Source organism: Ursus americanus, chromosome 12 (assembly GCF_024610735.1).
Source record: "Ursus americanus isolate L20-20 chromosome 12, mUrsAme1.1.p, whole genome shotgun sequence".
In the NCBI taxonomy this organism is placed as follows: Eukaryota; Metazoa; Chordata; class Mammalia; order Carnivora; family Ursidae; genus Ursus; species Ursus americanus.
In genome coordinates, this window is record NC_142138.1 from 60,812,213 (window position 1) to 60,839,743 (window position 27,531).

The window sequence follows — 27,531 nt, forward strand, 5'->3', positions numbered from 1 at the left end:
TAGCTATAAAGTCCCTCTTGCCCATGCAGTATTCAGAGTTGAGCCCAGTCTCTTTCCTCCACTACAAAATTTCATAGCCTCACCACCCCCAAAGTCTTCCTTACCATGCTTTAACAAGTATCATTTTTTTCCTTTTAACAGTTATGGTGCCTCAACTTGGATAGGATCAGATTCATCATTGGACCCCCGGACCTCTCACCCAGGACCCTAAGTGCATACCTTTGAAGACTTTATCTTCACTCCTGACTGATTGATCGGGGATCCATTGGTGAGTCCGACTCCTGAACCATTGCTCCGGACAAACGTCCGTGGAAGCTGGTAAGGACAGATTTTGATTCTTAAGAGTCTGAGTATACCCCAGAAGATATGAGATAGAGTCCCAAATAAACACAGGTTGGGTCGGAGTCCCATGTTTTGTCTGTAAGAAGCTCAGTTAGAGTGCCAGGCAAACAGCTGTTTGTAAGAAGCTGGGTTAGAGTCCTAGGATTCTTTGTTTGAAAGCTACCTCCTATTCTTGAAATCTCTTCTTGGCTTTTTTTTTTCTGAGTGGGAATTATTTTCTGACTCTCTGGATTGGAAATCTCTTTTTTTTCCCCCTTGATTCCTTGTACTGGAAGTCTGTCTTCCTGGCTCTCTATAATCCCTCTTAGTTTTCTGTGTTGGATCCTGCTTTTTTCATGGGAACTTCTCATTTGACTCAAATACCCTTCTTAAACCTCTGCTGACTATGTTTTCTGCCAGCTCTGTCTGCCTCCATTCGTGTTGGAATGCTTTTGCTGAGAATAATATAGAACTTCACTGGTCTCTTTGGGAAACTTGAGATCTCCCCAATCTGCCTCCTTGAAGAGCTCTCCCTTCCCATTGCTGCTCTTCCTCCTCCTTCCTCTTAGCACCTTCAGTCTTCCCTCCAGTTCCATTGAATCTTTTCTTATGTACCCCTCCAAATTCCTTCTTCCTCGCTACCTCCCCCAGACCTTTTTCCACCACAGTCTTTATAGTCATTTGAATTTTGGGCCCCCTGCCCTCCATTGGGGGCTGTCAGGGGACTTAGATTTGGGGCTGTCAGGGGACTTAGAGACCCGCAAAAGCAACTACTTGACCTGAAAAGGAAAAGGCTAACTGGAAATAGGCTGGATGTACCGGCCAGTTGGATGGGCTTTGGGGATATCCAGACAGTTGCTAAATGTCTGCTTGGTGACTCACTTGAAATTTGGTCCACGGCTTCCATAAAATGACATAGCAGGGCAAGGGAATGTCTGAAGGTGGTCTTTACACAATTGGTAAACAAATAACATTAACTTGGTCCGACATTTCCTAGAAGCACAATTTTTCTTTTTTTAAGATTTTTATTTATTTGAGAGAGAGCATGCACAGGTCTATGCGTGTGTGCACAAGCAGGTGAAGAAGGGCCAGAGAAAGAGGGAGAAGCAGACTCCCCACTGAGCAGGGAACCCAACTCGGGGCTGGATCCTAGGACCCTGGGATTATGACCTGAGCTGAAGGCAGATGCTTAACCTACTGAGCCACCCAGGCGCCCCTAGAAACACAAATTTGTATAAAAATAGAAAGTGGAGAAAAAACAAGAACTAATTATTTTGTATAAGCCTGTGAATTTGTATTGCTGTGTCTTACTAACTTATGGCTAAAATTTTAGCATGAAAACAGTAGTTCTCTATTTGTATCTGTGTGTGTGTATGTATGTATGTATGCGTATGTTACAGATATCTGTGTGTGTGTGTATGTATGTATGCGTATGTTACAGGTGTCTGTGTGTGTGTGTATGTATGTATGCGTATGTTACAGGTATCTCTGTGTGTATGTATGTATGCGTATGTTACAGGTATCTGTGTGTGTATGTATGTATGCGTATGTTACAGGTGTCTCTGTGTGTGTATGTATGCGTATGTTACAGGTGTCTGTGTGTGTGTATGTATGTATGCGTATGTTACGGGTATCTGTGTGTGTGTATGTATGTATGCGTATGTTACAGGTGTCTGTGTGTGTGTATGTATGTATGCGTATGTTACAGGTGTCTGTGTGTGTGTATGTATGCGTATGTTACAGGTGTCTCTGTGTGTGTATGTATGTATGCGTATGTTACAGGTATCTGTGTGTGTGTATGTATGTATGCGTATGTTACAGGTATCTGTGTGTGTATGTATGTATGCGTATGTTACAGGTATCTGTGTGTGTGTATGTATGTATGCGTATGTTACAGGTATCTGTGTGTGTGTATGTATGTATGCGTATGTTACAGGTATCTGTGTGTGTGTATGTATGTATGCGTATGTTACAGGTGTCTCTGTGTGTGTGTATGTATGTATGCATATGTTACAGGTGTCTGTGTGTGTATGTATGTATGTATGCGTATGTTACAGGTGTCTCTGTGTGTGTATGTATGTATGCGTATGTTACAGGTATCTGTGTGTGTATGTATGTATGCGTATGTTACAGGTATCTGTGTGTGTATGTATGTATGCGTATGTTACAGGTGTCTGTGTGTGTGTGTATGTATGTATGTATGCATATGTTCCAGGTGTCTCTGTGTGTATGTATGTATGCGTATGTTACAGGTATCTGTGTGTGTGTATGTATGTATGCGTATGTTACAGGTGTCTGTGTGTGTATGTATGTATGCGTATGTTACAGGTGTCTGTGTGTGTATGTATGTATGCGTATGTTACAGGTATCTGTGTGTGTGTATGTATGTATGCGTATGTTACAGGTGTCTCTGTGTGTGTGTATGTATGCGTATGTTACAGGTGTCTCTCTGTGTGTGTATGTATGTATGCGTATGTTACAGGTATCTGTGTGTGTGTATGTATGTATGCGTATGTTACAGGTGTCTCTGTGTGTGTATGTATGTATGCGTATGTTACAGGTATCTGTGTGTGTGTATGTATGTATGCGTATGTTACAGGTGTCTGTGTGTATGCATGTATGCGTATGTTACAGGTATCTGTGTGTGTGTATGTATGTATGCGTATGTTACAGGTGTCTCTCTGTGTGTATGTATGTATGTATGCGTATGTTACAGGTGTCTCTCTGTGTGTGTGTGTATGTATGCGTATGTTACAGGTGTGTGATATTTTTCTACCTCTGGCTGGTGTTACCAAATTTATAAAATCCCTTAAAGGAGCTTCATTCAAGCTGCCTTAGAGATAAATGAGCACTTACATATATTAAGTATTCTTGAAACCCTCAGAAATAGAGAAACTAACTCAATGTTTTGTGGTTTTTTTTTTTTTTTTTTTTTAAGATTTTATTTATTTGAGAGAGAGTGCACTTGTGCATGAGCTGGTGGGGAGGGGGCAGAGGGAGAGGGAGAAGCAGACTTCCCGCTGATCAGGGAGCCCCATGCGGGGCTCTGTCTCAGGACCCCGAGATCATGACCTGAGCTGAAGGCAGACACTTAACTGACTGAGCCACCCAGGTACTCCAAAACTAACCCAATGTTTTAACATGTTCACATGATTTGGGGTGATTTTTTTGTAAATAAAGCTACTCTGAAAATTGATGGTAAAATAAAAACAGGCATGTTTTCAGAGTTGTCAGAGTTAAATATAATGCAGACACAATTTTTCTTCTACTTAAGTTTACTAGTCAAGCTTCTGTAATCTCTACCAGATGTTAAGATTATAAAACTATAAATCCAAACTAAGAATAAAACAGGAAATAAAAATGAATTGCTTGAGGGGCGGGTGGCTCAGTTGTTAAGCGTCTGTCTTTGGCTCAGGGCGTGATCCCAGCGTTCTGGGATCGAGCCCCACATCAGGCTTCTCTGCTAGGAGCCTGCTTCTTCCTCTCCCACTCCCCCTGCTTGTGTTCCCTCTCTTGCTGGCTGTCTCTCTGTCAAATAAATAAATAAAATCTTTAAAAAAAAAATGAATTGCTTGATGTAGGTCAAGCACCACAGTTTAAAAAAAAAAAAGGTGGGGGAGACCATGTATTTAATCTTCCTTGGTTTTTACTTTTGTGATACTTGCCTATCACGTATATATTACAAAAATAGTTAATGGGGGGGGGCGTCTGGGTGGCTCAGTCGGGTGTCTGCCTTTGGCTCAGGTTGTGATCTTGGGGTCCTGGGATGGAGCCCCGCGTTGGGCTCCCTGCTCAGTGGGGAGTCTGCTTCTTCCTCTCCCTCTGCCTCTCACCCCCACTCATCCTCTCTCTCACTGTCTCTCTCAAACAAATAAAATCTTTAAAAAAAATAGTTAATAGGGAAATAACTTGAGATGGTGGCTAGCTTAGTTTGGTGTTAGTATCTGCCTAAAATAGGAGCGCCTGGGTGGCACAGCGGTTAAGCGTCTGCCTTCGGCTCAGGGCGTGATCCCGGCATTATGGGATCGAGCCCCACATCAGGCTCTTCCGCTATGAGCCTGCTTCTTCCTCTCCCACTCCCCCTGCTTGTGTTCCCTCTCTCGCTGGCTGTCTCTATCTCTATCGAATAAATAAATAAATAAAATCTTTAAAAAAAAAAAATATCTGCCTAAAATAAAAATGTAGGCCATTAAAAAATTTTTTTTTTCTTTCTTTCTTTCTGATTTCTTTCTTTTTCTTTTTCTCTTTATGAGAAGGAGAGAGTGTGCAGGGCAGGGGAGGGGCAGAGGGAGAGGGAGAGAGAGAATCTGAAGTAGGTTCCATGCCCAGCACAGAGCCTGATGCAAGGCTTGATCTCATGGCCTTGAAATCATGACCTGAGCTGAAATCACGAGTCAGATGGCAACCAAGTGAGCCACCCGGGCACCCCAAATGTAGGTCATTTCTAAGTAAGATAAACTACTGAAGCATTTGTTACTGAACCTAAGTTTGGGTTTATGTACTTTTGGTATCTTGTTTTTACATGGTATAGAAAATCTAAAGATATTTGAATCTTAGTGAACATGTCATTTGCCACATTGAAAAATTATATTGTGAGGAATCATATGCCTCTAGAAATTGTGAAATAGCATATTCATAAGTTTACTTATTTACTGAGTGCTGATGTATGATTGTCTATGTCATAGTTTTCTCTGTAAAAGAAAGTTTATTAATGGTTAAAAATTGTAATCAGTATATGTAGGTGGATCTATTAGAAACCGTAAAAATAATATGAAACAACTTTGTATGCAAAGTATGCAAGGCATAAAAGATGTGTTTTTGTTCAGGGAAAAAAAGTAATTTTCTAAGGCAGATTGGTTGTTCCAGAATGAGAAAGAAGAAAAAATACAAGAAAAAAACTGAATAGATATTAGAAAGATGGTTATAGATGTGCAGAACAGGAATTACATGTGTGGTGAAGTTGCTAAGGTTAAATAGATTTATTTACAAGTTAAAAAAATTGATCTTTAATATAAAAAGTGTACCTGATGCAAAACTAGAATGTCCAAGTTTTCTTGGATTATTTGTCTTTTTTATTAGGAAACTGTAAAAAGATTTTCTTCTACCCTTTACATAATTTGCCTAGGAAACAAAGATTTTGTCTCATTAAAATAATTTCCTGTGCTGCTTGTGTTCATCAGGTCTTTGATTATTTTTTAAAAAGATTTATTAATTTTAGAGAGAGCACGTGTGTGCAGGGTTGAGGGGTGCAGAGGGAGAGGGAAATGGGAAGAAGCAAATTCCCTGCTGAGTGAGGAGCCTGACTACAAGGCTCAATTTCCTGACCCTGAAATCATGACTTGAGCCAAAATCTCGAGTCGGACATTTATCTGACTGAGCCATACAGGTGCCCCAAGTCTTTCATTACTTTAAAAAATTGAGTCTTTTCAATATTAGAAAAAGCTAAGATTTTTTTCCAACTATGTAACTTTCTGTATTTGCCTTTGAAATCTTTTGTCACTTTTTAAAAATGAATAAGTATTGTTTCACAGTGACCTGTTATCTTGTGTTTATTTTTTTTTTAAAGATTTTATTTGAGAGAGAGTGAGTGTGAGCAGGGGGAGGGGCAGAGGGAGAGGGAGAAGCAGATTCCCTGCTGAGTGCAGAGCCCATCTCGGGGCTCAATCCCAGGACCCTGAGTTCATGATCTGAGCTGAAATGAGATGCTGAATGGACTGAGCCACCCAGGCACCCCATACTTAGTCAAGTGTTTAAACCATTTGACATTTTTGACAACTTCCCCAAATCAAATTCTAAATGGATTTTTTTTTTTTTAAAGTAGGCTTCACGCCCAGCGTGGAGCCCAGTGGAGGGCTTGAACTCATGACCCTGAGCTGAGATCAAGAGTTGGACGCTTAACTGACTGAGCCACCCAGGTGCCCCTAGGTGGAATTTTTTGACTTCACACTAACTTTGAGATATTCCAGAGGGTCTCTGAAAAAATTTCAAAGGATTTGTTGCTCACCCTGTAAAAGAGAGATTTAAACTAATTAGGTTTTTTTGCTATGTTAGATTACATGAGAAGCATTGTCAAATGAGAAATGTGACAAACCTTCTTATGTTATTTGTGTATGGATATATATTACTAATATTGGTATTCCCAGAAATGTTTGAAGTTCAAAGTTGTCCAGTTTACTATATGACACAGAAATAACTTATTTTCCTTATCAAATGAACTCTCATTAGAATTTTTTTTAAACAACCTAATGTATTTTTTTAAAGATTTATTTATTTATTCATGAGAGAGAATCTTTTTTAAACAACCTAATCTATTTTTTTTAAAGATTAATTTATTTATTCATGAGAGAGAGGCAGAGGGAGAGGGAGAAGCTGAGCCTGATGCCAGACTCGATCCCAGGATGCTGGGATCATGACCTGAGCTGAAGGCAGACGCTTAACCAAGTGAGCCACCCAGGCACCCCTCTCATCAGAATTTTAACCATGGCCATTATAAGTCTTTTTCATTCACAGACAGGTTGTTGTTTTACTTTGTTCTCTGAGACCACTTACAATCAGCTACAGGCAAGAATGCTCCATAATGGTATCAGTTGAATAATTTTTTAAAAAAAGACTTATTTATTTGAGAGAGAGAGACCATGAACAGGAGATAGGGGCAGAGGGAGAGGGAGAAGCAGACTCCCCGCTGAGCAAGAAGCCTGATGCAGGGCTCGATCCCAGGACCCCGGGATTGTGACCTGAGCCGAAGGCGGATGCTTAACTGACTGAGCCACCCAGGTGCCCCTCAGTTGAATGATTTTCGGACCATGCATTGGACTGAGTAAGAATTTCCAGAACTAATGAAGAAGTTGATGGATTCATAAAACTGCTATCCCAAGATCGAGCAGAATAAGAATGAATTACATGGGACTGAATGAACTGATGAAGATGGTTATATTTTTTTTAATGACTCTTTGAAACAGTGCTAGTTCTTTAAAGAACCCTTTTTCCCCCTATTTATTTATTTATATATATATTTAAAAGATTTTATTTATTTATTCGACAGAGATAGAGACAGCCCGCGAGAGAGGGAACACAAGCAGGGGTAGTGGGAGAGGAAGAAGCAGGCTCATAGCGGAGGAGCCTGATGTGGGGCTCGATCCCATAACGCCGGGATCGCGCCCTGAGCCGAAGGCAGACACTTAACCGCTGTGCCACCCAGGCACCCCCTTCTTCCCCCTCTTAAACTGTTTGTAGCTTACAACAATCTGATTATACTATTGTGAACAAAGATGAAACAATTACTTTTTTTCCCTCTCTGACCCCTCCAGAATTTGAACTCTTAGTGCATATTCTTATTTTCATGATACTATAGTTATTTGTGTAAGTTGAAAAAGAATTTGTTCTTGTAATGATACAATTGGAAACATTGATTTTTATTACGAAGACTTTGACTGGAATGTTATATTTGAGCGTGACATGCATAGAATCTGGTTTAAGGGACTAAGGTTGCCCTTATGAAGCCAGTGCTCTTAGAAAAACTGGCCTGCTATCGGGCTTATAGGGTTCCCACGTTATAGGTGAGTAAGGAATGTCACTTCCTAGTAGGCCCAGAAATCTCAGGCTATCTTGGGGACCTCAAGGAAAAGAGGAATTCACTCAGACCTATAGGTACAGGAAGATGAGGTCTGGTGGCTACTTCCTGGATTGGCTGTGCAACCTCAAGAGACTTTTAAAAGTTTAATCTGAGATTTCTTTGTGAAAAGTTCCCGCAAAGCAAACTCAAAAAGAGGCTGTATGGGCAGTCACTATTCTTGCTGCACCTACATAAATAATCAGGACAAATCTAATGAGACCGGAATTCTTTTTTTTTTTTTTTTTTAAGACAAAAACCAAAAACTTCAACCGAAATGTCGCAGAAGCAACTTACACACCACTTGACAAACTAAAATATTCCAGGCTTTAAATGAGACCAGAATTCTTATGTAAAAAAGGATTAAAAGGTTGACTGTAGAGAGACTTTTTTTGTTTCAGTGCAGAACTGTAGTAGACCCTTGTGGGTTCTGTCTTGCACATTTTGCCAGTCTTTACCAAATATTCAATTCTGGTTTCCTCCAGTGTCTGGCTATAATTTTCCAAACTAATGTTTCTAGTTCTTTTTTTCTCCCACCCTCCTGACTTGGCATCACTGAGGACTGAAACTACCCTTTTCCTGAAACCCTGCAAGCTGAAGCTGGACAGCTTGATATAAATTAAAAAATAAATTACCACCGCATATCATATATGGGCAACTCTTGTGCCTCCTGCTGTATGGACCATTCAAAGGTTCACTAGAACACCCAATGCCATCACCAGAGACATTCAAACTGCAAACCAGGAAAATTCTTCAGGTGGCTACTGCCACCCTTCCTCTACCATTTAAAGATACATTGAGCTCAAGTCAGAAAATTTCAGCTGGCTCTCCTCTGGGCTCAGAAACTAGATTTCTAATCTAATTATTAATTTTTGTTTTTCTTGTATTTTCGTAGAAGCTCCCCTCATTAAATGCCTGACTACTAGCATCATCAAGCGGATATCCTGTAATACCAAGTCCCATCCAAAGCTTCACCTGGCCCTTAATGGACAAAAGGCTACTGAACAAGAGAATGGACTTAAATTGTTTAGAGCAAGGAAGAATGCCTCTTTCCTTGAACAAAAATAAGGACTGACAGATTCTTTGATCAAATTTTAGACTCCTGAACCTTCTTCTAGGCTCATCTGTAAACGTCCTTATAAAATGCAGTTTTAGCAAGAATCCTGCTAAGTCAGTTAAGCAAGAAGCCCTTACCCTCAGTATTCGATCACATCCTCGATAGCTAATCGGTTTTCTCATCTTCCAACATTCTCCAGATGATGTCTGGTCACCCAGGCCTGTGTCTTCAACAAGAATCCGCTTATGCCTATTTAGTCAGAACCCACCGTATCCCTGTTTTCTCCTTTTAGTGATTTTCCATTCACTGATTTTGGCTGAAACCCTGCTGCTTGGCTATAAATTCCCACTTGCCCATGCAGTATTTGGAGTTGAGCCCGGTCTTCCCCTCACTGCAAAATGTCACCACAGTGGTCCCTATACCTGAAGAGAAGACCTGCACCACCTTGAAAAAGTCTTCCTCATGAAGTTTTAACAGGCGTCATTGAATATTTTTTCCTTTCAACACAGGGAGTTCTTCCTAGGCATTTGGTGTCACAGAAGTGAGATTTACTAGAATGGCCCTGGCTCATGGAAACGTTTGGGAAGAGAGAGGGTAACAGGATGGGGAATGTGGAGCCATTGATTCCTTGGTGGCATGTGTTCAGCTCTGGTGTGGAGCAGCAGCTGTGCTGCTCTCTGTTACTAAAGATAAAAGTTACAAATGGAATTTAGAGATGGATCCAGTTCCCAGCATTTTGGTTCAGCGGATGTGTAAGGAAATGGAAACTAATAAGGGAAAGGTGAAATGTGAAGTCCTTTGGCTATTGTTATGTGTGATTTAAAATGAAATTAAAATAGAGGTCTGGGTCAGATCTTGATGCTAGACTGAGATCAGGTTTCAGTGAGTCTGAGTTTTGGCTCCTAGCTTCAAAGCTGCCCCCCCAAGGGCAAGATTATGCAAAGACAACAGAAAGTTACCTCTAAAACCTCCCGTCACCAAGATGACCATTGGTGTAAGGGGAGGGCAAAACCAAGAAACTATTGAAACCAGGGGCTGTTGTATGAAGGAGTTGTGTTCATTTTGTGGATCAGTAGTATTAGTTTCCTGAAGAACCTTTATTAAAATGGATTGTGAGAGTAATTAACTTAGCAGTAGTGTCTGATTTTAAATGCTGCGGTGCGGGAGACCGTGTTTGGGGTGCTGCAGGGTCCACAGCTCACTATGGAGCAGTCACAGATCACTATATGATCCAGACCCAAAGCAGCTTATTCTCGAGGGAATAGCCAGCCTGGTGGACTGGGTAAAAGCCACTTTAAGGTCTGTTTACCCTGATAAGGGGGACTGCCCACCTGACCCCATAAATGCCAAACGGAACATCCCCAGTGGAGCAGATGGTATGATTCATATATAAGCTACATGGGATTATCTTTATGATAATTGGGATATTCATCTGCTGAATATGCCTGTTATTCCATTGATGGTAAATGCTCTGGTTAAGGGGAGCTCTTTTACATGAACACCCCATAGAACCTTAACGCTGCAAAACCTGGGGACCTTGGGGAAGCCTTATGTATTTGCTGCCTCAGCATCCCCTCCCAGGTTTTATAGCTGTTAATGAAAAGATTAGGTTCATTAGCAAGAGAACCAGGAAAGGCAAAGGAGAGAATAAAGAGACTGGTCTTAGCAAGGTGGAAAATTTTAAATAGTTTTTAAGAAATAAAGTGACTAAAGCCAATATCATTTGGAGCAAAACAGAAGAAAGGGAAGAATCATGGGATTCAGTCCAGCAGAATGGAAAGCTTTAGATGGTTATTAAGAAATGGGATGAATGAAACATATTGATGGGGTTAAAACAAAGATTTTAGTACAAAACTACTTAAGGTTGGGCAGGCCAAAGGGACCTTTTTCTGGTCCCCCCCAACATAAAGGGCCCCAAACAAGAGTATTCTATTTACCCCAGTTTGGAGAAATTTAAAAATCTGAAGGCAGAGATTACAGTGAGTAATGTGACTAGTAGTTGCTTGGGGCATTGGGTAGATAGATTAAATGAGCTGAAAATTGACAAAGGGCCAGGGTCTCTTGGCTTCACCCCTGGGCAAGACCCAAAGCCTTTTGCACGAGAGTGGGTAAAATGTTCAGGAGGTGGAGAAGGAAATTTCCTAGGATTCCTTGATACGGGAGCCTCTTGCACTGTGGTACCGGATACCAAAACCCATTGATAAAGCCCTGATGCAGTTGAGAGAACATAAACACGTAAAGGTTGATAGGATTTTGAAAGTTGGAATGTTTAAACAAGGCTTTATGTAAAGAAGTTGTGTCTCCTTTACCTGAACGTTTTATGGGAATGAGTTATGTCCGTCTTGGGAAACACTTAGTCCTAGTATCGTAAAACCAAAACCTGTTAATAAGGTCCTAATGGAGGCTACAGTTAGGAATGTAAGGTGAAAGTTTGTAAGAGAATTGGTGTGTTTGAACAGGTTTTTACCTGATTGTATTAGGGAGATGGACCTTGTGTCTGTCTGGGGAATATTTCCTTTACCTATTATTGTGAAACAGAAGTCAAGTAAATCCATCTTTTAATATTAGTTGGATACACTAAGGGGAACCAGGAAGCTTGCCCAAGCCCAGACAGTGTGGAATAGAAGTGGAAGTGCTCGTATGTGATAGTGTACTGTAGTGTACCATAGACTGGGGCTTATGGCAGAAGCCTGTGAGTGCCTCCCAGCAATGACTTACTGGACTTTGGACTAGAGAATTCCCACTGGAAGGGCAATTATTGCCTTGCTGTTGGATAGTAATTGAAACAGCCACTGTGACTAAAAGTCATAAAAATAATCTTGAAAACTGAAATAATCATGATATCTTGCACAATGTCGGATAAACTCTTCAGTAGGTAGGGCAATGCCCAGAAGAGTTCTGTAATAAAATGGAAGTGCAAGGAGGAGATACGCAAGAACAGGGAGCCTCTTTCCCCCTAGGACTGACTTGAGAACTGTGTGAGGAGCTGCTGAATTCTCTTGTCACTTGGGCAGTGTCCTATAAACTGACCAACGAACATGGTTTGTGGATGGCAGTTCCAAGGTGAACTTCCTGTTTGGAAGGCCACCACTCTGATTGGAGAAGGTAAAGGCAAATTAGCTTGGTGGGCTGAATCGGATGCTGTTTTCCTAGCAGCGTGGATGAGTTGAACAGTGGTAAAAGCCCCTGTGTTTGGGTTTTTACTGATTCAGAGGCAGTGGCCAATGGCTTGGCTATATGGCTAGGCAGAAGAACATGGAAACCTGTTCTTTTAAAGGAATGCCCACATAGGGCATAGCCCTATGGAAATCGCTGTGGGAATTTAAAGTGTGCATTAAAGTAGGACATGTCGGGGCGCCTGGGTGGCTTAGTTGGTTAAGTGTCTGCCTTCGGCTCAGGTCATGATCTCAGGGTCCTGGGATCAAGTCCTGCATCTGGCTCCCTGCTCAGCAGGGAGTCTGCTTCTCCTTTTACTTCTGCCCCTCTCCCCTGCTCATCATGCTCTTTCTCTCAAATCAATAAAAAAATCTTTAAAAAAATAAAAAAAATAAAGTAGGACATGTCGATGTTCATCAGAAGAACCCTTTTTTAGGTTTGTAAGGCAATTTGAATCAATAAGCAAATATTTGTGTGTGCTTGCTTGAGGTAGCCACCTGGGCCCATGACGTAAGTGGATAATGGGGCCTGCAGCAATGCAAAGATGACCGAATCTAGACGTGGGCCTCTTGTACCTTCTATGACACAAAATGCCAGTAAGAACTGTTCTATCTGCAAGCAAAGGAGAGATTGTAGATTGCTAGGTGGGAGATTCCCCGTTGGGAAGGCCCTTCAAACAGGTGGCAAATGAGACTGATGCTGTAACACTGGTAGGTTACGAATGGGTCCTGACAGGAGTAGACGCTGACTGGACTGGGCTTTGCTTATCTGACAGTGGATGCAAATGCTCAGAGTACTAAAGAAGAACTGGAACAGAAGATAATCATCACAATTTGGATGGCCCGCCACGATCTCTTCCAGTCGAGGACGGTACAGCTCATAATGTCCAACAAATGGGCAGAGAGATGTCCTCTCCAGAGCACTAGTTCAATAGAGAATTGAATGGGCAATGAAAACAACAGTTGTGTAAAATGGGAGGTTAAAGACCTGAACGTATGGCTTACGTATGTTCATGAGAGTGTGCTCTCATTCAGCATGAGGTGGGCTAAAGGAGCAGCCCCACCAGGCAGGGTCCTCTTTTTGTCTGGTGGATCTGGGGGAGAGGGGGTGGCAAAGGATGCTGGGATGACTCTGCAGTTCTTACCAAGGGAGGAGTATCCTCGTGTAATGACTGTACTTTTTCTTTCTTCTTCACATCACCTCAACTTTTTTCTTTTGTGCTTGATACACTGGTCATAGGACGAGAGCTGCAAATACAAAGTGCTGAAAGCAGGGGTGATTCCTTAGCAAGAAACTGTATTTTTAAGCTTGGGTTAGACTCCTAAGGGCCTGATGGGGTGGGTTGTGCCTTCGCCTCATCAGGCAAAATTGAGGTTAAGAGTGAATGCCACTCTGTTGCTTGGTGGTTAAGAATAGCCCCGTGGTTCTACATCTGTGGAACCTTTCCCCAGCTGAATGGAGTGGATTGAGGGGGAGGTGCCTGCTAGACTATTACTGCTGTTTGCAATCTAGATCAGCATAGTAGCCGAACCTGATGTCTCTTCCAAAGGGGGAAGAGTTTGGGTATAAGTGGAGAGAAGGAGCATTAGTAGCTGAGGGTAAAGGAATGAATAAATGGGTTGTATAATGAGGGAAATCCAATGTTAACATCTCAAAAGAGGCTCAGAGTCAGAGATGATACCATCTCTTAGTTGTATCTTATGTCTGGCTGAAACTCTGTTTGCCTACGCTGTTCCTGCTTTTGTGACCTCACAGGATTGGAAGTCTGTGAACCTAAGTGGCCTAGTCTAGAAAGCATTTTCATATGAGATGTTGATGGATTAGTGCAATTGTTAATGACTGAATGGGATTCTAATGTGTCAGTATCTTTTGAGTTGTGTATCTTTTTGCTGTGAGGGGGTCTGTGGCCAGAGACCAAGGTGGGCTGTGAAATAATAGAAAAAATATATATTGGTCTCTGACCCTGGTTGGTGGCACAGAGCTCCTGAAATCCTTGAAATTTCCAAGTGATTAGAGCATTGGGAGCATCTTATACTCTAATACTTGGTCTTTGACTCCGATTCCTGACACAGTGCCTACTACTTATACTTACCTTTTGTGTCTGTGATAGTTTCACCATACTTTTTTTTTTTAATTTTTTTTTTCAAATTTTAATTTATTTATTAGAGGGGCACCTGGGTGGCTCAGTTGGTTGGATGTCTGCCTTCGGCTCAGGTTGTGATCTCGGGGTCCTGTGACCGAGCCCCGTTTCAGGCTCTCTGCTTGGCGGTGGGGGGGGGGGGGGTCTGCTTCTTACTCTCCCTCTGCTTTCTCTCTCAAATAAATAAATAAAATCTTTAAATTAAAAAAAGGAGCGAGCCTGAGTGAGGGGGTTGGTGGTGGAAGGACAAAGGGAGAGAGAGAAGCAGATTTTCTGCTGAGCAGGGAGCTTGACTCAGGGCTCTATTCCAGGACCCTGAGGTCACGACCTGAGTAGAAGGCAGATGCCTAACCGACTGAGTCACCCAGGTACTCCTCACTAGTTCTTACAGAGAAGTGAGATGGGCTGTGGGACTGAATTGGGGGGTGGTCTTCTGGGCCAGAGCTCTTAACTTGTAGGGTCTGCTCTAACTCCCATTAATGTCAGAACTGCATTGTGGGACATCCAGTTGGTGTTGGAGAATTGGTTGGGGTGTGTGTGGGGGGGAATCATACATCTGGTGTCAGGAGTGTTGTATATATGAATAAAGGTAGGAAGAAATGGAATTTTTTCTAGACAGAAAATTATTTAGATTCTGTCTTTATTCTTCTCTATATCAGAAACTCTTTCCAATTTTATTTGGTTATTCAAAATTGGACTGGATTGTCCATGGGTGCTAAGTTCTATATCACATTCTGATTTTACACACACACACAGAGAGAGAGAGAGAGAGAGAGAGAGAAAGAGAGACAGGAATTGGAGGACCAAATTTATAAGTTACTTCTTGTTGAGCCAAGTGACACCATTAGAATCCCTATCCTCCAGTTATTTGTTGTCATGGTCATTTCATGACAGCACCAAAAAATTAGGAAGTACATAATTTTAGAAATAAGGACAATTCTGTAGATTAAATGTATTTAGCTTTATGGAAAACTTGTAATCTTGTGCTTCCTATTTTCATTTCACTGTGGACTGGTAATGGATCAGTATTGGGGAATCACTGCTATATTAGATTAATTTCGTATGTATTTAGTTCTAGTTTCTTCTTGGCTCTTCTCATTATGGTAACTTTAAGATTAGTTTGCATTTGTTCTTTTAGAACAGATGCGAATAGATGAGTTTTTTAGCGTAAAAAGAGGACATTAATTTACATCAAATAACTCTTAGGAAAGTCCGAATTTGCACGTGACTTCAATTTCAACCTCTTTAGCTGCTGCTCTCTGTAAGTGACATTGGCAAAATGTTTTCACTGTTAATAGGAGGAGTCAGCCTTCATCCTTTCAAAGGTCCAGAGCTCACTACCAGTGACTTGTGTGATGTCAAGGAAAAATTGCATAGCTTTGTCAGTACTTCATATTTCCTTTCTAAAGGGGCAGATAGGGATTCCTCAGTGGCTCAGTTGGTTAGGTGTCTGCCTTCAGCTCAGGTCATGATCCTGGAGTCCAGATCGAGCTCCCTGCTCAGCAGGGAGTCTGTTTCTCCCTCTCCCTCTGCTGCTCCCCTGGCTTGTGTGCACTCTCTCTCTCTCTCAAATAAAATCTTTTAAAAAAAAAATAAAGGAGCAGATAATTTGTAGTATCCTTCCTTTCTACATTTATGATGATACTGGTAAAAATTTAAGATACACTTTGGAAATATTCTTAGGTTTTAGAAAGTGATATGTTAGGGAAGTTGATTTGAGGGCCTTTAAGTTCATTGCATATGTATGTATGTTTTTCTGAAAATGAATTGTCAACCTTCCATTGTATGTTGTGAAGAAAACTGTGAGAGGCAGAAACATAACTTTGACATAATTTGATACACTTTAGTTGGATATCTAGCCTGAATGTTTTGAAAAGAACTTTAATTGCTTTAAACCACAAGGCGGTGAACTGAAAATGAGTCCTTTTAAAAATGGTACAGATGTGATTTCCTTTCTAAGGTGCTTCATTTATCTCATTTATTTATTACTGTCAACCTTTGTTTTCTACTTCCTCCATCCATTTTGTTATGTCTGTGTTATTCCCACCATACTTCTTACAGAGAAGTAAGATTGGCTATATGGAACTGAGCTTACAGTGCTTTTAGAAAGCTGGTTTACTCTGTGATCAAACCTAGGTAAGACTTCCTTCTCTAGGCCTCTAGGCTTCCATAAGGCAGCAATCAGAGGAAACTCTTCGTGCTCTGGATGATAGTATCCTGTTCCCAATTGACTCTTCAGAGTAAAGAAGAACTGGAAAGATTCTCTACGTCTTCATTCCCTCACATTCTCCCCACCAATCAGTATCTGCAATGAGACCATCAGTACCAGTCTCATTACGCCCTTGATTCTTGTTTACACCAGTCTCCACAAGAATCTCAGAACTTTCAGGTTATCTCTCCTCTACCAGAGACAATCCCAACTCCTTGGCTCTCTTTTTGTCTTTAGCAGGCATCATTTTCTGATGTGCTATATATTTTACTTTGTCTTTTTTGCAGTAGATTGTAAATATCATGAGGGCATGGATTTTTGTCTGTTCATTGCTGTAGACAAACAGTGATCTGCAGTAGGTACTCAAAAATATTTGTTGAATGAATTTAGTAATTGAATTTAAGTGTGTGTCTGTGTCTTCTGAGGAGGGAAAGATCAAGACAAGTTCAAAGCAGTCTTTTCTCATTTTGCTTCTCTAGTCTTTTATGTATTTTATTAGATGGTTTCTTTTCAAGGCACCTCATTTTCCATAGTAAACACTGTGAATGAATCAGGGTATTAGCTAATTATTTGTATTTTAAGATGATCTTTTTTCTTTTTTAACCAAAAAAAAGGGAAATTTCTTAATATAGGCACATTAAGTTACTACTGACTTCAGTTCTCATCTTACTCTGGGATGTTTTGTCTGAGTGTACCAGAAACTTTTCCATGCACAAATAATCTTTCATTTAATCTGATCATCTTTGTTTTTATAGGGCTTTGCAGCATCTATTAGATATTTACTAAATATTAGTGAATAATCAGTTGCACACAGAGTGTCATGGCTTACAGCTGTGGTGTGAGGGGTTTTTAGTAGCCTGTACAACTTCATTCCAACGTGTGTAGCAGCCACCTGTTTCTAGAGTTGGGATACTTCAAAAAGCATTTCGTGTTTCACACACCTTATCTTTCCAGGTGCTAGGAGAAACACCAGTTTTATTCTTCGAAAGAAACAGACTTCCTGGTAAATTCCTGAAGTACACTGTGGGCTGAGGGAATATGCTACCGTAATGTTTCCAGAATCCAATATGTATTGTCCTTGGCTTGCAAACTACTGTTAGAATGAACCTTTTCACTTCCAAAAATCATTTCAAAGCATATACAGTATGCTTTTCTTTCATTGCATTAAAGATTTAACATATTTCATCTTTATCCTGATCTATCTGGGGAAGTGGTAAACAGAACATGTGATCCCATGAAATCTTCTGCAATCTTCAAGACGTTCTTGGTTAGTTCAGAAGATACCTAAGAAGAAAACCTATAATGAGAGAGCCTTAAGAAATCTGAACTAGTACATTATTTGCTACAGATCATATAGGGCTGGTTGTTAACACAGGTCTATCCTGAATTATTTTGATATTTTACATGGAACCCAGCATAAGTTAATTTAAATTTCTTTTGGCACTGTGAGAGTGCCTGTCTTACCACACTTTACCTAGCAATGATTATTGTTAAAAATGTTGGTTTTGATAATTTGGTAGGAGGAAGGTGTTTTAGTTGCTTTTGTTTGAGCAGTCTGGTTCTCCTAATTAACTTTACCTCCCGTGCTTGCCTTGCCCCGAGTGGCACTGAGTTTTGGATGTTAGAACCACATGGAAAGAAGAGCGACAGTGTGCTCTTTATATCCCCAAGGATTTTTACCTTCAACCTTTGCCCTTTCTGATAAGATCTTGCTGGGTGTGGGAACAGTAGTTAAGGGACTAGGAAAAACAAGGCTGTAACTGCAAAGTAAAGAAACCTAGGGTCATTAGCTTTGCTATGGACTCTCATACCCAAACCCAAATCCCACCTCCTCCCCAGTGAAGTATGTAGCCAAGGATTATCAAAGAATCAACTAATGTGTCTTGCTGCATTTATCTACAAATGCATTTTAAAAATCTCATTTTGGGGCGCCTGGCTGGCTTGGTCAGTGGAACATGCAGCTCTCAATCTTGGGGTTGTCAGGGTGAGCACCATATTGGGTGCAGATATTTCTTAAAAGTAAAATCTTGAAAAAAAATAAAAATCTTACTTCAAAAAGCATATATAAGTTATAAAAGGGCATATATACTCATTTAAAAAAAGCAAAACAAATGTATTAAATAGAAATAAAAGCATCCATTTCTTCCTTTACCGTTTTATCCTACCCTCCTGTAGTACAAATAGGAATTTAAAAAAAAGTTATTTCAGTGAGAGAGAGTGTGCGTGCTCACATATGGCGTTAATGGGGGGGCAGAGGAAGAGGGAGAGAGAAACCCAAGCAGACTCCCCACTGAGTGCAGAGCCAGGTGCGAGGCTCGATCTCATGACGCTGAGACCAGACCCCCCAGTTGAAACCAAGAGTTAGATGCTCAACTGACGGTGCCAACCCGGCGCCCCTGGAATTCTTTTTTTTTTTTTTTTTTTTTTTTTTGAGAAAGCGAGAGCGAGCGTGCAGGGGAGGGGCAGAGAAGGAGAGAATCCCAAGCAGACTCCGTGTGTTGAGTGTAGAGCCCATGTGGGGCTCGATCGGTCCCATGACCCCTGAGGTAATGACCCGAGCCAAAATCAAGAATCCAACGGTCAACCAACTGAGCCACCCAGGTTCCCTAGGAATTTACTTAATAGGAATCTCATCTTGATAGTGAATAGAATTTAGTGGCATCTTGGTGCCAGTGAGGCTTTAGTTTAAGGTGATTCTGTAAACTCCAAGAGGGAGCACATAAACTCCAAAGATGTCTGTTTTGTTCATGTCTGCTTAGGGTGTTGGGTGGCAAATGGTAGGTGTCAAGTCTTTGTTGACAGAGAGGTTTACTGTAGGGCAAGAAAAGGAAAAGAATTGAGAGAATCTAAACAGAGCATCCTCTGGCCACAGGCTTTGAGTTAATAGATTTCTGGACGAGTGCAGTGGTTCTCAGTACTGACTGCACATTTAGACTGTCACCTGGAGAGCTTTTACAGAATACCAGTGCTTGGGCTCTACACTCCAGTGATTCTGATTTGATTGGTTTGGGGTGAGACCCCAGCATCAGTATGTTCGAGTTCCTTGATGATGCTTCAGCAGGGATGGAGAACCAACTGAGGCACAGACAGTTGTTGCTTACTGAATATTAATTGAGATATGCTTTGCTTAATTCTTTGAAAGTCCTTGATGCTTTTGGAGGACACATATTTTTATAGAGAATATTGTCCTTAAGTTTCATTATATTAAAAATATTTTGCATTTCTTGATATACAAGATGTATAGTCAGCACACGGATATTCAAAGACTTACTTGTATATTAAGATAATCATTTCTTCCTGATGCTAGAAATACATTTCCCTCATCTTTGGTCCATGACATTTTATATGGTATATTTTATTTTTTAAAGGTCCTTCAATCCTAATGGAAGATGGGCGTTTAGCAGTAGAGAAAACACATCATATTAACAGCTTAGCAAAAATATTTTTGAAAAATATCTGAATTCTTATGCAGTATTTTCTTTTCCATGCCAAAGTGAGTGACTCAACTTGTTTATTCTGTAATATTCCAGTCATCAAAAGTGTTGAGATATTCAGCTGATGTATATAAAATATAAAAAGCAATTTAATAACTACATCCTATCCAAATTATTAATTTAATGTTTGGGACAAAAACCAGAGGAACAGAATAGGTAATGCAACCTTTACTTTGCTGTAAGCCTTTTTTTTTTTTTAAGTGTGTGTATTCTTTTTTTTTTTTTATTTTTTTAAGATTTTATTTATTTGAGAGAGAGAGATTGAGAAAGAGCATGAGAGGGAAGAGGGTCAGAGGGAGAAGCAGACTGCCCGCTGAGCTGGGAGCCCCATGCGGACTCGATCCTGGGACTCCAGGATCATGACCTGAGCTGAAGGCAGTTGCTTAACCAACTGAGCCACCCAGGCGCCCCAAGTGTGTGTATTCTTTACCTTTCTCCTTTCCTTGTCCTTTCCCAGCTTTTCCCCAAAGAAGAAATTATGTTGTTTGTAACGAACTTAACTGTAGGAATAACTCAGAATAACTAGTGATGATTAGCATTTTTAAAGTAAAATCATAAATAGTGCAACATTAGTGAAGTGTGGTATAAACAAATGTGTAACAATACTTCTTTGGGTTCCTCTTACACATTTTTATTTTTTACATATCTGTTTTCAGAATCACTATTACATATTGCTTACATAATCAGAATCTTGGCAGGTTGCTGCAGGAAAAGCATAACCAACCCTGAACATAAGTATGCTTATTTGAAGAGATATTAGACTTTGTGCCAAATTAAACTATATGGATATTAAGGAATGATGGATTACATTAATAATGAGAAATCAACTAATGCTTGGCTTTGATTAGACCTTCCTTTTCTACCAATAATGTAGGTGATAAGATAGCTTGTTTTAATATCCATTCACTCCTAAAAATTTTTCTAATGACTTAAATAAAATAGAAATAGTCTGATACAAAGACGTGAACCTAGCTGATATGCAGAAAATGCTTACTAATGATGATGGAAAATGCATAGCTTCCTGTATATTTTCATGTATAAGCAACAGCATTTGTTCTGCTATTGCTGAATTATTATTTTATTAGTATGCTATGGCTTTGTACTGCTTGCTAAAATTTCAGCTCTGTTCACTCGTTTGAAATTTGAAGACCAGACACTAGGTTCTAAAATGGAATTTACTGTTTCATAAATCGGTCCAAAAACAGACTAGTGTGTTTGCATTTTCCAGTATCTTTCTGAGGTATATTACTGATTAGGAATATAAGAGAACCATCTACTTTTTTTTTTTTTTCCCTTTTGTCCAGTTCGTAATTAACCTGATTTGGTCAACTCGGCATTATTCTGAAAACATTCTGTAGGAAGAATTCTAATCTCTTAGAAAAGTAATTGAATTAAAATCTTTTCTAGTCACATTCTTAGTTGAAGGTAGATTTTATATGTGGTTTATTTTTATTTTTAGACAGTATTTTCCCATGGTTAACTATTTAAACAGTACAGGAGCATATACAGTGGAAAAATCACAGTTCGTCTGTTCCACCTAAGGAAAACCCACTGTTAACTGTTTCTTGGGTATACTTCTTGAAGTTCTGCACACATCTATGTCTTTTCTTTTTTTTGAAATGCACACGTGTCTGTGCACACACGAAGCCATACTATGTACCATGTGTAAATTTTTATTCTTGGGCCGCCTGGGCAGCTCAGTCAGTTGAGCAACTGCCTTCAGCTCTGGTTGTGATCATGGAGTCCCAGGATCGAACCCTGCATTGGGCTCCCTGCTCAGTGCGGAGTCTGCTGCTCCCTTTCTCTCTCCCCTGCTCCCCACTCCCCCACCCCACTCGTGCTCTCTCTCAAATAAATAAAACCTAAAAAAAAATGTGTTAGTCTTTTTTTACTGGCTGTAGAGATTTCTATTGTATGGAATGTTCATAAGTTATTTAAGTGATCCCATTTTAGTAAACATTTAGATTTCTATTTATTTTATGATTTTGCTATTCCAGTAAATTCCTGGTAGCTACCTCTTCATAATTATGTGACCATATATAAAATAGACCCATAGAGGTATCACTGGGTTATTCTAAAACATCAAATCTTGTGATACAAATATATACTTCAGTAACTTGACCAGGTGTTTGGTAGATTGCCTTGTTATTGGAATCTTTCTCATAAAAGTGGAATTCATAAGCAATATGTAGTTTACTACTTTTAAGTTATAATGTAGGGGAGTAGTTCCAATTAATTAAAGTTTTACCTTGGGAAGTGGGTCGTGTTTGCATATATAATAGATAAATACTCAGAAAAAGTGACAGTGCTTGACCATCATTCTGTTTCAATCCAGTAATAACTTATTATATACATACTCATTTGTATGCTAAGCATTTGGTGTATATTCTTTTAATCTCTTGAGCAATTGAGTGAGATCGGTAGGTACAGTGTTCTTATTTAATGTTAGAAGAGACTGAATATTAGAGAGGTTGAATGCTTTGCCCAAGGCCCCAGAACTGGCCACATGGAAACTATTCTTTTTTTTTTTTAAAGATTTTATTTATTTATTTGACAGAGACAGCCAGCGAGAGAGGGAACACAAGCAGGGGGAGTGAGAGAGGAAGAAGCAGGCTCATAGCGGAGGAGCTTGATATGGGGACTCGATCCCATAACGCCGGGATCACGCCCTGAGCGGAAGGCAGACGCTTAACCGCTGTGCCACCCAGGCGCCCCCACATGGAAACTATTCTTAAGTGTAACTGTACATTGAACACTACATCAGAAACTGATGATGTACTATATATTGGTTAATTGAATTAAAATAAAAAGAAAAAATGTAACTGTAGAATTCATATTTCCTGTTTTGTCTTTGTATTCCTTCCAATGAAGCAATATTTTCAGTCATTAAGAACCCAGTGAAGTATAGTGGAGGAAAATAAAACCTGCCTCTGATTCTTTTCTTTTCTTTTTTTTTTTTTTAAAGATTTTATTTATCAGACAGAGAGAGAGACAGCCAGCGAGAGAGGGAACACAAGCAGGGGGAGTGGGAGAGGAAGAAGCAGGCTCCCAGAGGAGCTGGGAGCTGGATGTGGGCTCCGGCTCAATCCCAAATCATGATCTGAGCCGAAGGCAGATGCTTAACGACTGAGCCACCCAGGCGCCCCCTGCCTCCGATTCTTGAAATGAATGCTGCCATCTTCCTACCACCTCCAGCTTTTTGGATTCAGATAAAAAGTGTTGTACAGTGTGTTACAAATAAGTAGAGTAAATGAAGGATAGAAGATTTAATTTGGAATCACATTGTGCTTCATGGTATAATAAAATCTCATTTATCCCAAAGATAATTTACCCAATATCTCTAGCCATCTCTCATTCAACCAAAAAACAAAAATGCTTCCAGGAAGCATTACTTCATAAAGGAGCTGCTCAGACTCTCACTCAGATCTCATTTACTCCTACTTGAGACAATTCAGGCGCTGGGATTTCCTAGCCTATGCCAGTTGATTAGAAGCAACAAATTAGAAAACTTGCAGGTAGTACTGTTGCTGACAGTTCCAAGAAGGAATAGCTTTTGGTATAAAGCTGGTAGTGGTACAAGAAAATCAAACCTAAAAGACAGGATTTTGAGAGTTGTTTTGGAATCCTGGTCTTTAGTGTACTTCAGGAGTACTCAAGATCGTCAGCTTGTTTAAATCACAGTACTATAATTCATTGTAATGATAATCCTGAGTAGTAGTATTTTTTTAAGATTTTTTTGAGAGAAAGAGAGACAGCATGAAGGTGGGTGGAAGGGCAGAGGGAGAAGCAGACTCCCCACCGAGCAGGGAGCCTGATGTGGGGCTCGATCTCAGGACCCCAGGATCATGACCTGAGCCAAAGGCAGACAGATGCTCAACCAACTCAGCCACCCAGGCGCCCCCTGAGTATTATTTTTAAAAGTAAATTATGCTAGCTACACTTTAGTAAGACAGGGGTTTCTTTCTTTTTTAAAATTTTAAAAAAGATTCTATTTATTAGAGAACATGTGTGTATGTGGGTGTGTGTACACGGTAGGGGGGAGCAAAGGGAGAGGGAGAAAGAGGATCTCCAGCAGACCCTGTGCTGAGCATGGAGCCTGTTGTGGGGCTCGGTTCCATGATCCTGAGAGCATGACCTGAGCAGAAATCAAGAGTTGGCTGCTTAGCTGACTGAGCCACCCAGCCTTCCCTGAGCTAGCTTCTGTGAACAGAAATTCCTGACTTGGGTGCCTGGGCGGCCCAGTCGGTTAACCGGCCAACTCTTGATTTCGGTTCAGGTCATGATCTCGATTGTGAGATGGAGCCTCATGCCAGGCTCCACATTCAGTGCAGGGTCTGGAGGAGCTTCTCTCTCCCTCTGCCTCCCAATCCACCCCCCCACCCCCTGCACTCACAAAAAAGGCAAATTATGCTGGATAAATATGTAAGGCATTGACATACCTGAACTGTTGGGTATAATATGTTCTTAAAAGTTTTGTGAAGGGCCCTTTTCAGTGAAGTGTTGGTATTGTTGAAGTTCACAACACAGTCTGTTAGTGCTGCAGATTCTCAAAAACAAAAAAGATTGATGATGACTCAGAAGTGTACACATGTGACTAGGCAGAAGAAAACCTCTGCGCCTGTGTTGCTGTAGGACTTCTTTGCGATTAGCTTGCAGACCTTGATTCCCCTCCTCAGAGTGTTGTGATTGCTCTGTACATTCTATAAATTATTTACACCCTGATGGTACTAAATGACTACATTAATGGCACCTCTGGCTCCACATGATATCAAGAACTTTAATAATTCATTACTTATTACAGCTATATCCCTGTAAATTAGCATGAGTGGGAGCGGGGTTTAGAACATTGAGATAAGGCCTTCTCTGAGATCTTTACTCTCCAAGCATCATGTCCATAAATATTCAGATATTAGTGGTGTTTAAAAATAAAGATTATTGACGTTACAAAGCTAGACTCTAGGTTTTATTTATCACGCATTCGATTACTTCAAGTTTTTAAGTATATTTTAGGGATATTCAAGGTGAAAATATTTGAAAGACAGTTCTCCATTTCAGGACTTTTGCTTAAAAAAAAAAAAAAACAAAAACCAAAATCTGACCAGCATTAACTTATGCAGAATAAATGGAATTAATGGTTTGCCACTGGGGATGGTGAGAGACTTTAAGAAAGTATCCAGATTTATTAATTAATTAACTTGTTTGTTTGTTTGTTTGTTTGACAGAGCGAGAGCTAGAGAGGGAACACAAGCAGGGGGAGTGGGAGAGGGAGAGGCAAGCTCCCCGCTGAGCAGGGAGCCCAGTGCAGGGCTTGATCCCAGGACCACAAGATCACAACCTTAGTCAAAGGCAGACACTTAACTGGCTGAGCCACCCAGGCACCCCTTGAAGTACTTTAAAAAAAGAAATAGGAAGGGCATGGTTATGGAAAGCAAGGGTGTGTCTGTGCACTGCTGTATGCCCATGTCATGATTAAATTCCAGAGGGAAGTTTAGGTATAAAAGAATGTGCATACATTTCTAGGGAAGAGGGGTAATGGTTGAGTCAATGTTGAATCTATCTTTAGTTTTCCAGTGACTCCATCTGAGTACTTAAATGTTGCTTTCAAAAAAGAAAAAAGGTTACTAAGGTTGACAGTTTGTAACCCTAGTACTTCTTAGCATGGTGCTTGGCACGTGGTTCAGTAAATGTTCATTGCAGGAATAGTGATGATCAGATCAATCCATGTAATTTTAGACATCTGGTATTTTGATAAACAGCTATACAGATTTATACTATAGTAGTCTCCCTTCCCCCATATTCATGGGAGATACATTCTGAGACTCCCAGTGTATGCCTGGAGCTGTAAATAGCACTGAACCCTATATATACTATGTTTTTTCTTATACATACCTATGATAAGGTTTAATTTATAAGTTGGGTACCATGTAAGACATTAACAGCAATAATAAATAATTACAACCATATACTGTAATAGTTATATGAAAGTGGTTTCTCTCTCAAAGCACCTTACTGTACTGTACTCACCCTTCTTCTTGTGATAATGTGAAATGATAAAATGCCCCTATGACAAGATGAAGCAAAGTGAATGATGTAGGCATTGTGACCTAGCGTCCGGCTCATCTGCTTCCAGAGCATAGTTGACTCTGAGCAATTGAAACCATAGAAAGCCCAACTGTGGATAAGGGAGAGTGGGGAAACTACCACAATTGCTTACTATGATAGTACTGCTTTGGGAGTGTATTTTATTTATTTATTTATTTTATATATATATATTTTTAAAGATTTTATTTATTCGACAGAGATAGAGACAGCCAGCAAGAGGGAACACAAGCAGGGGGAGTGGGAGAGGAAGAAGCAGGCTCATAGCGGAGGAGCCCGATGTGGGACTCGATCCCAGAACGCCAGGATCACGCCCTGAGCCGAAGGCAGACGCTTAACCGCTGTGCCACCCAGGCGCCCCTGGGAGTGTATTTTAGTTCACTGTTAAGTGTTTTAAAATCCCACCTGATGTGGATTTGTTGCAGAAGGGTCCAGAGAGCCTCATTATGGGGTTTTGACCTCTGAGACTTACTTACATTATTGTTTTTTTGTCCATAATCAAAACTTTGTTGAAAAACTGAGACCAAAATAGGAGATCACCATTGTGTACCTTGCAAAATTAAACATAATTACATTATTTTGGTAGATTAACTGGAATTACTAAACTGATTAGGCTTTCTGCAATATAACACAAATTCAGGAGGTTGTGTGGATCATTAGTGTTGCTTTCTTCTAAATGAAGAACACCCCTCTGTGAATCTGGCCTTTTCTCCTGTTGGCTGGCACAACACTGTTGAATAGCCTACACAAATAACCACCATCTGAGCAGGGCTGAAAACCGTGGTAATCTTGTAGCAACCTGGACATTTTACATCCATAAAATAGGAATGTGGGCTTTGAACTAGCTGTTTCTTTTTATGTTTTTCTTTTCCTCTTCCAAGGACGGGTGTAGTAAATCTCTAGCCAAAAGCCTGTTGATCCTTTTGCGAGCAGCCCAGCCAGTCTGATCTCTAAGGCGACATCCCTAGTGAGCAGCACACGATTGGGCTTGCAGCATCTGAGGCATATATTCTTAAGACAGTATTATCCTGTAGAGAGACTCCAAAGTATTTCCAGTATCTTTTGGGTTCCATCAAAAAGCCTTTAGAGGTTCTTCAAAGAGATAGAGAAAATCACTCTTTCCCAGTAGAGACACTGGACACATTTCACTGCTACTTAATACAAAGTAGTTTATACCATGTGTAAGTTGGGTTAACTTGACTGCGTTAGATTTCTTTAATAATAGTTTTCTTTAAAAGTGATTATCTGGTCGTTGACATGTGTGAGAGAGCTGTAGGAGATGAGTTATGGTCAAGAGTTACATTGCCAGAGAGATTAGGGTTTGGGAAGGCATTGGAAGCACTGTTATGATTAAAATGAAAGCTCTTAATCTGTAAAAGGGAAAAAAAATTAAATTTTAGCTAGCATCAGATATGGAATTAAATCATACTATGCTAGCCTGCTACA

General features: G+C 40.3%; 1 protein-coding gene and 1 pseudogene across 12 annotated transcripts in view; one reads left to right on the plus strand and one right to left on the minus strand.

Moving 5' to 3' along the window:
• Nucleotides 1–27,531, plus strand: part of LRIG2 (leucine rich repeats and immunoglobulin like domains 2) — a 143,178-nt gene that overhangs the window by 81,529 nt on the left and 34,118 nt on the right. For 4 of the 12 annotated variants that reach the window (XM_087866180.1, XM_087866181.1, XM_087866183.1 and 1 more), the window contains one exon: nucleotides 142–318. The exons of 7 other annotated variants lie outside the window; for them this stretch is intronic. The gene's annotated coding sequence lies outside the window, so the exon portion shown is untranslated. The remainder of the gene's footprint in view (nucleotides 1–141; nucleotides 319–27,531) is intronic. One more of the 12 variants, XM_087866182.1, reaches the window with a different exon arrangement.
• LOC123794998 (small ribosomal subunit protein eS27-like pseudogene) lies at nucleotides 26,742–26,986 on the minus strand (annotated as a pseudogene).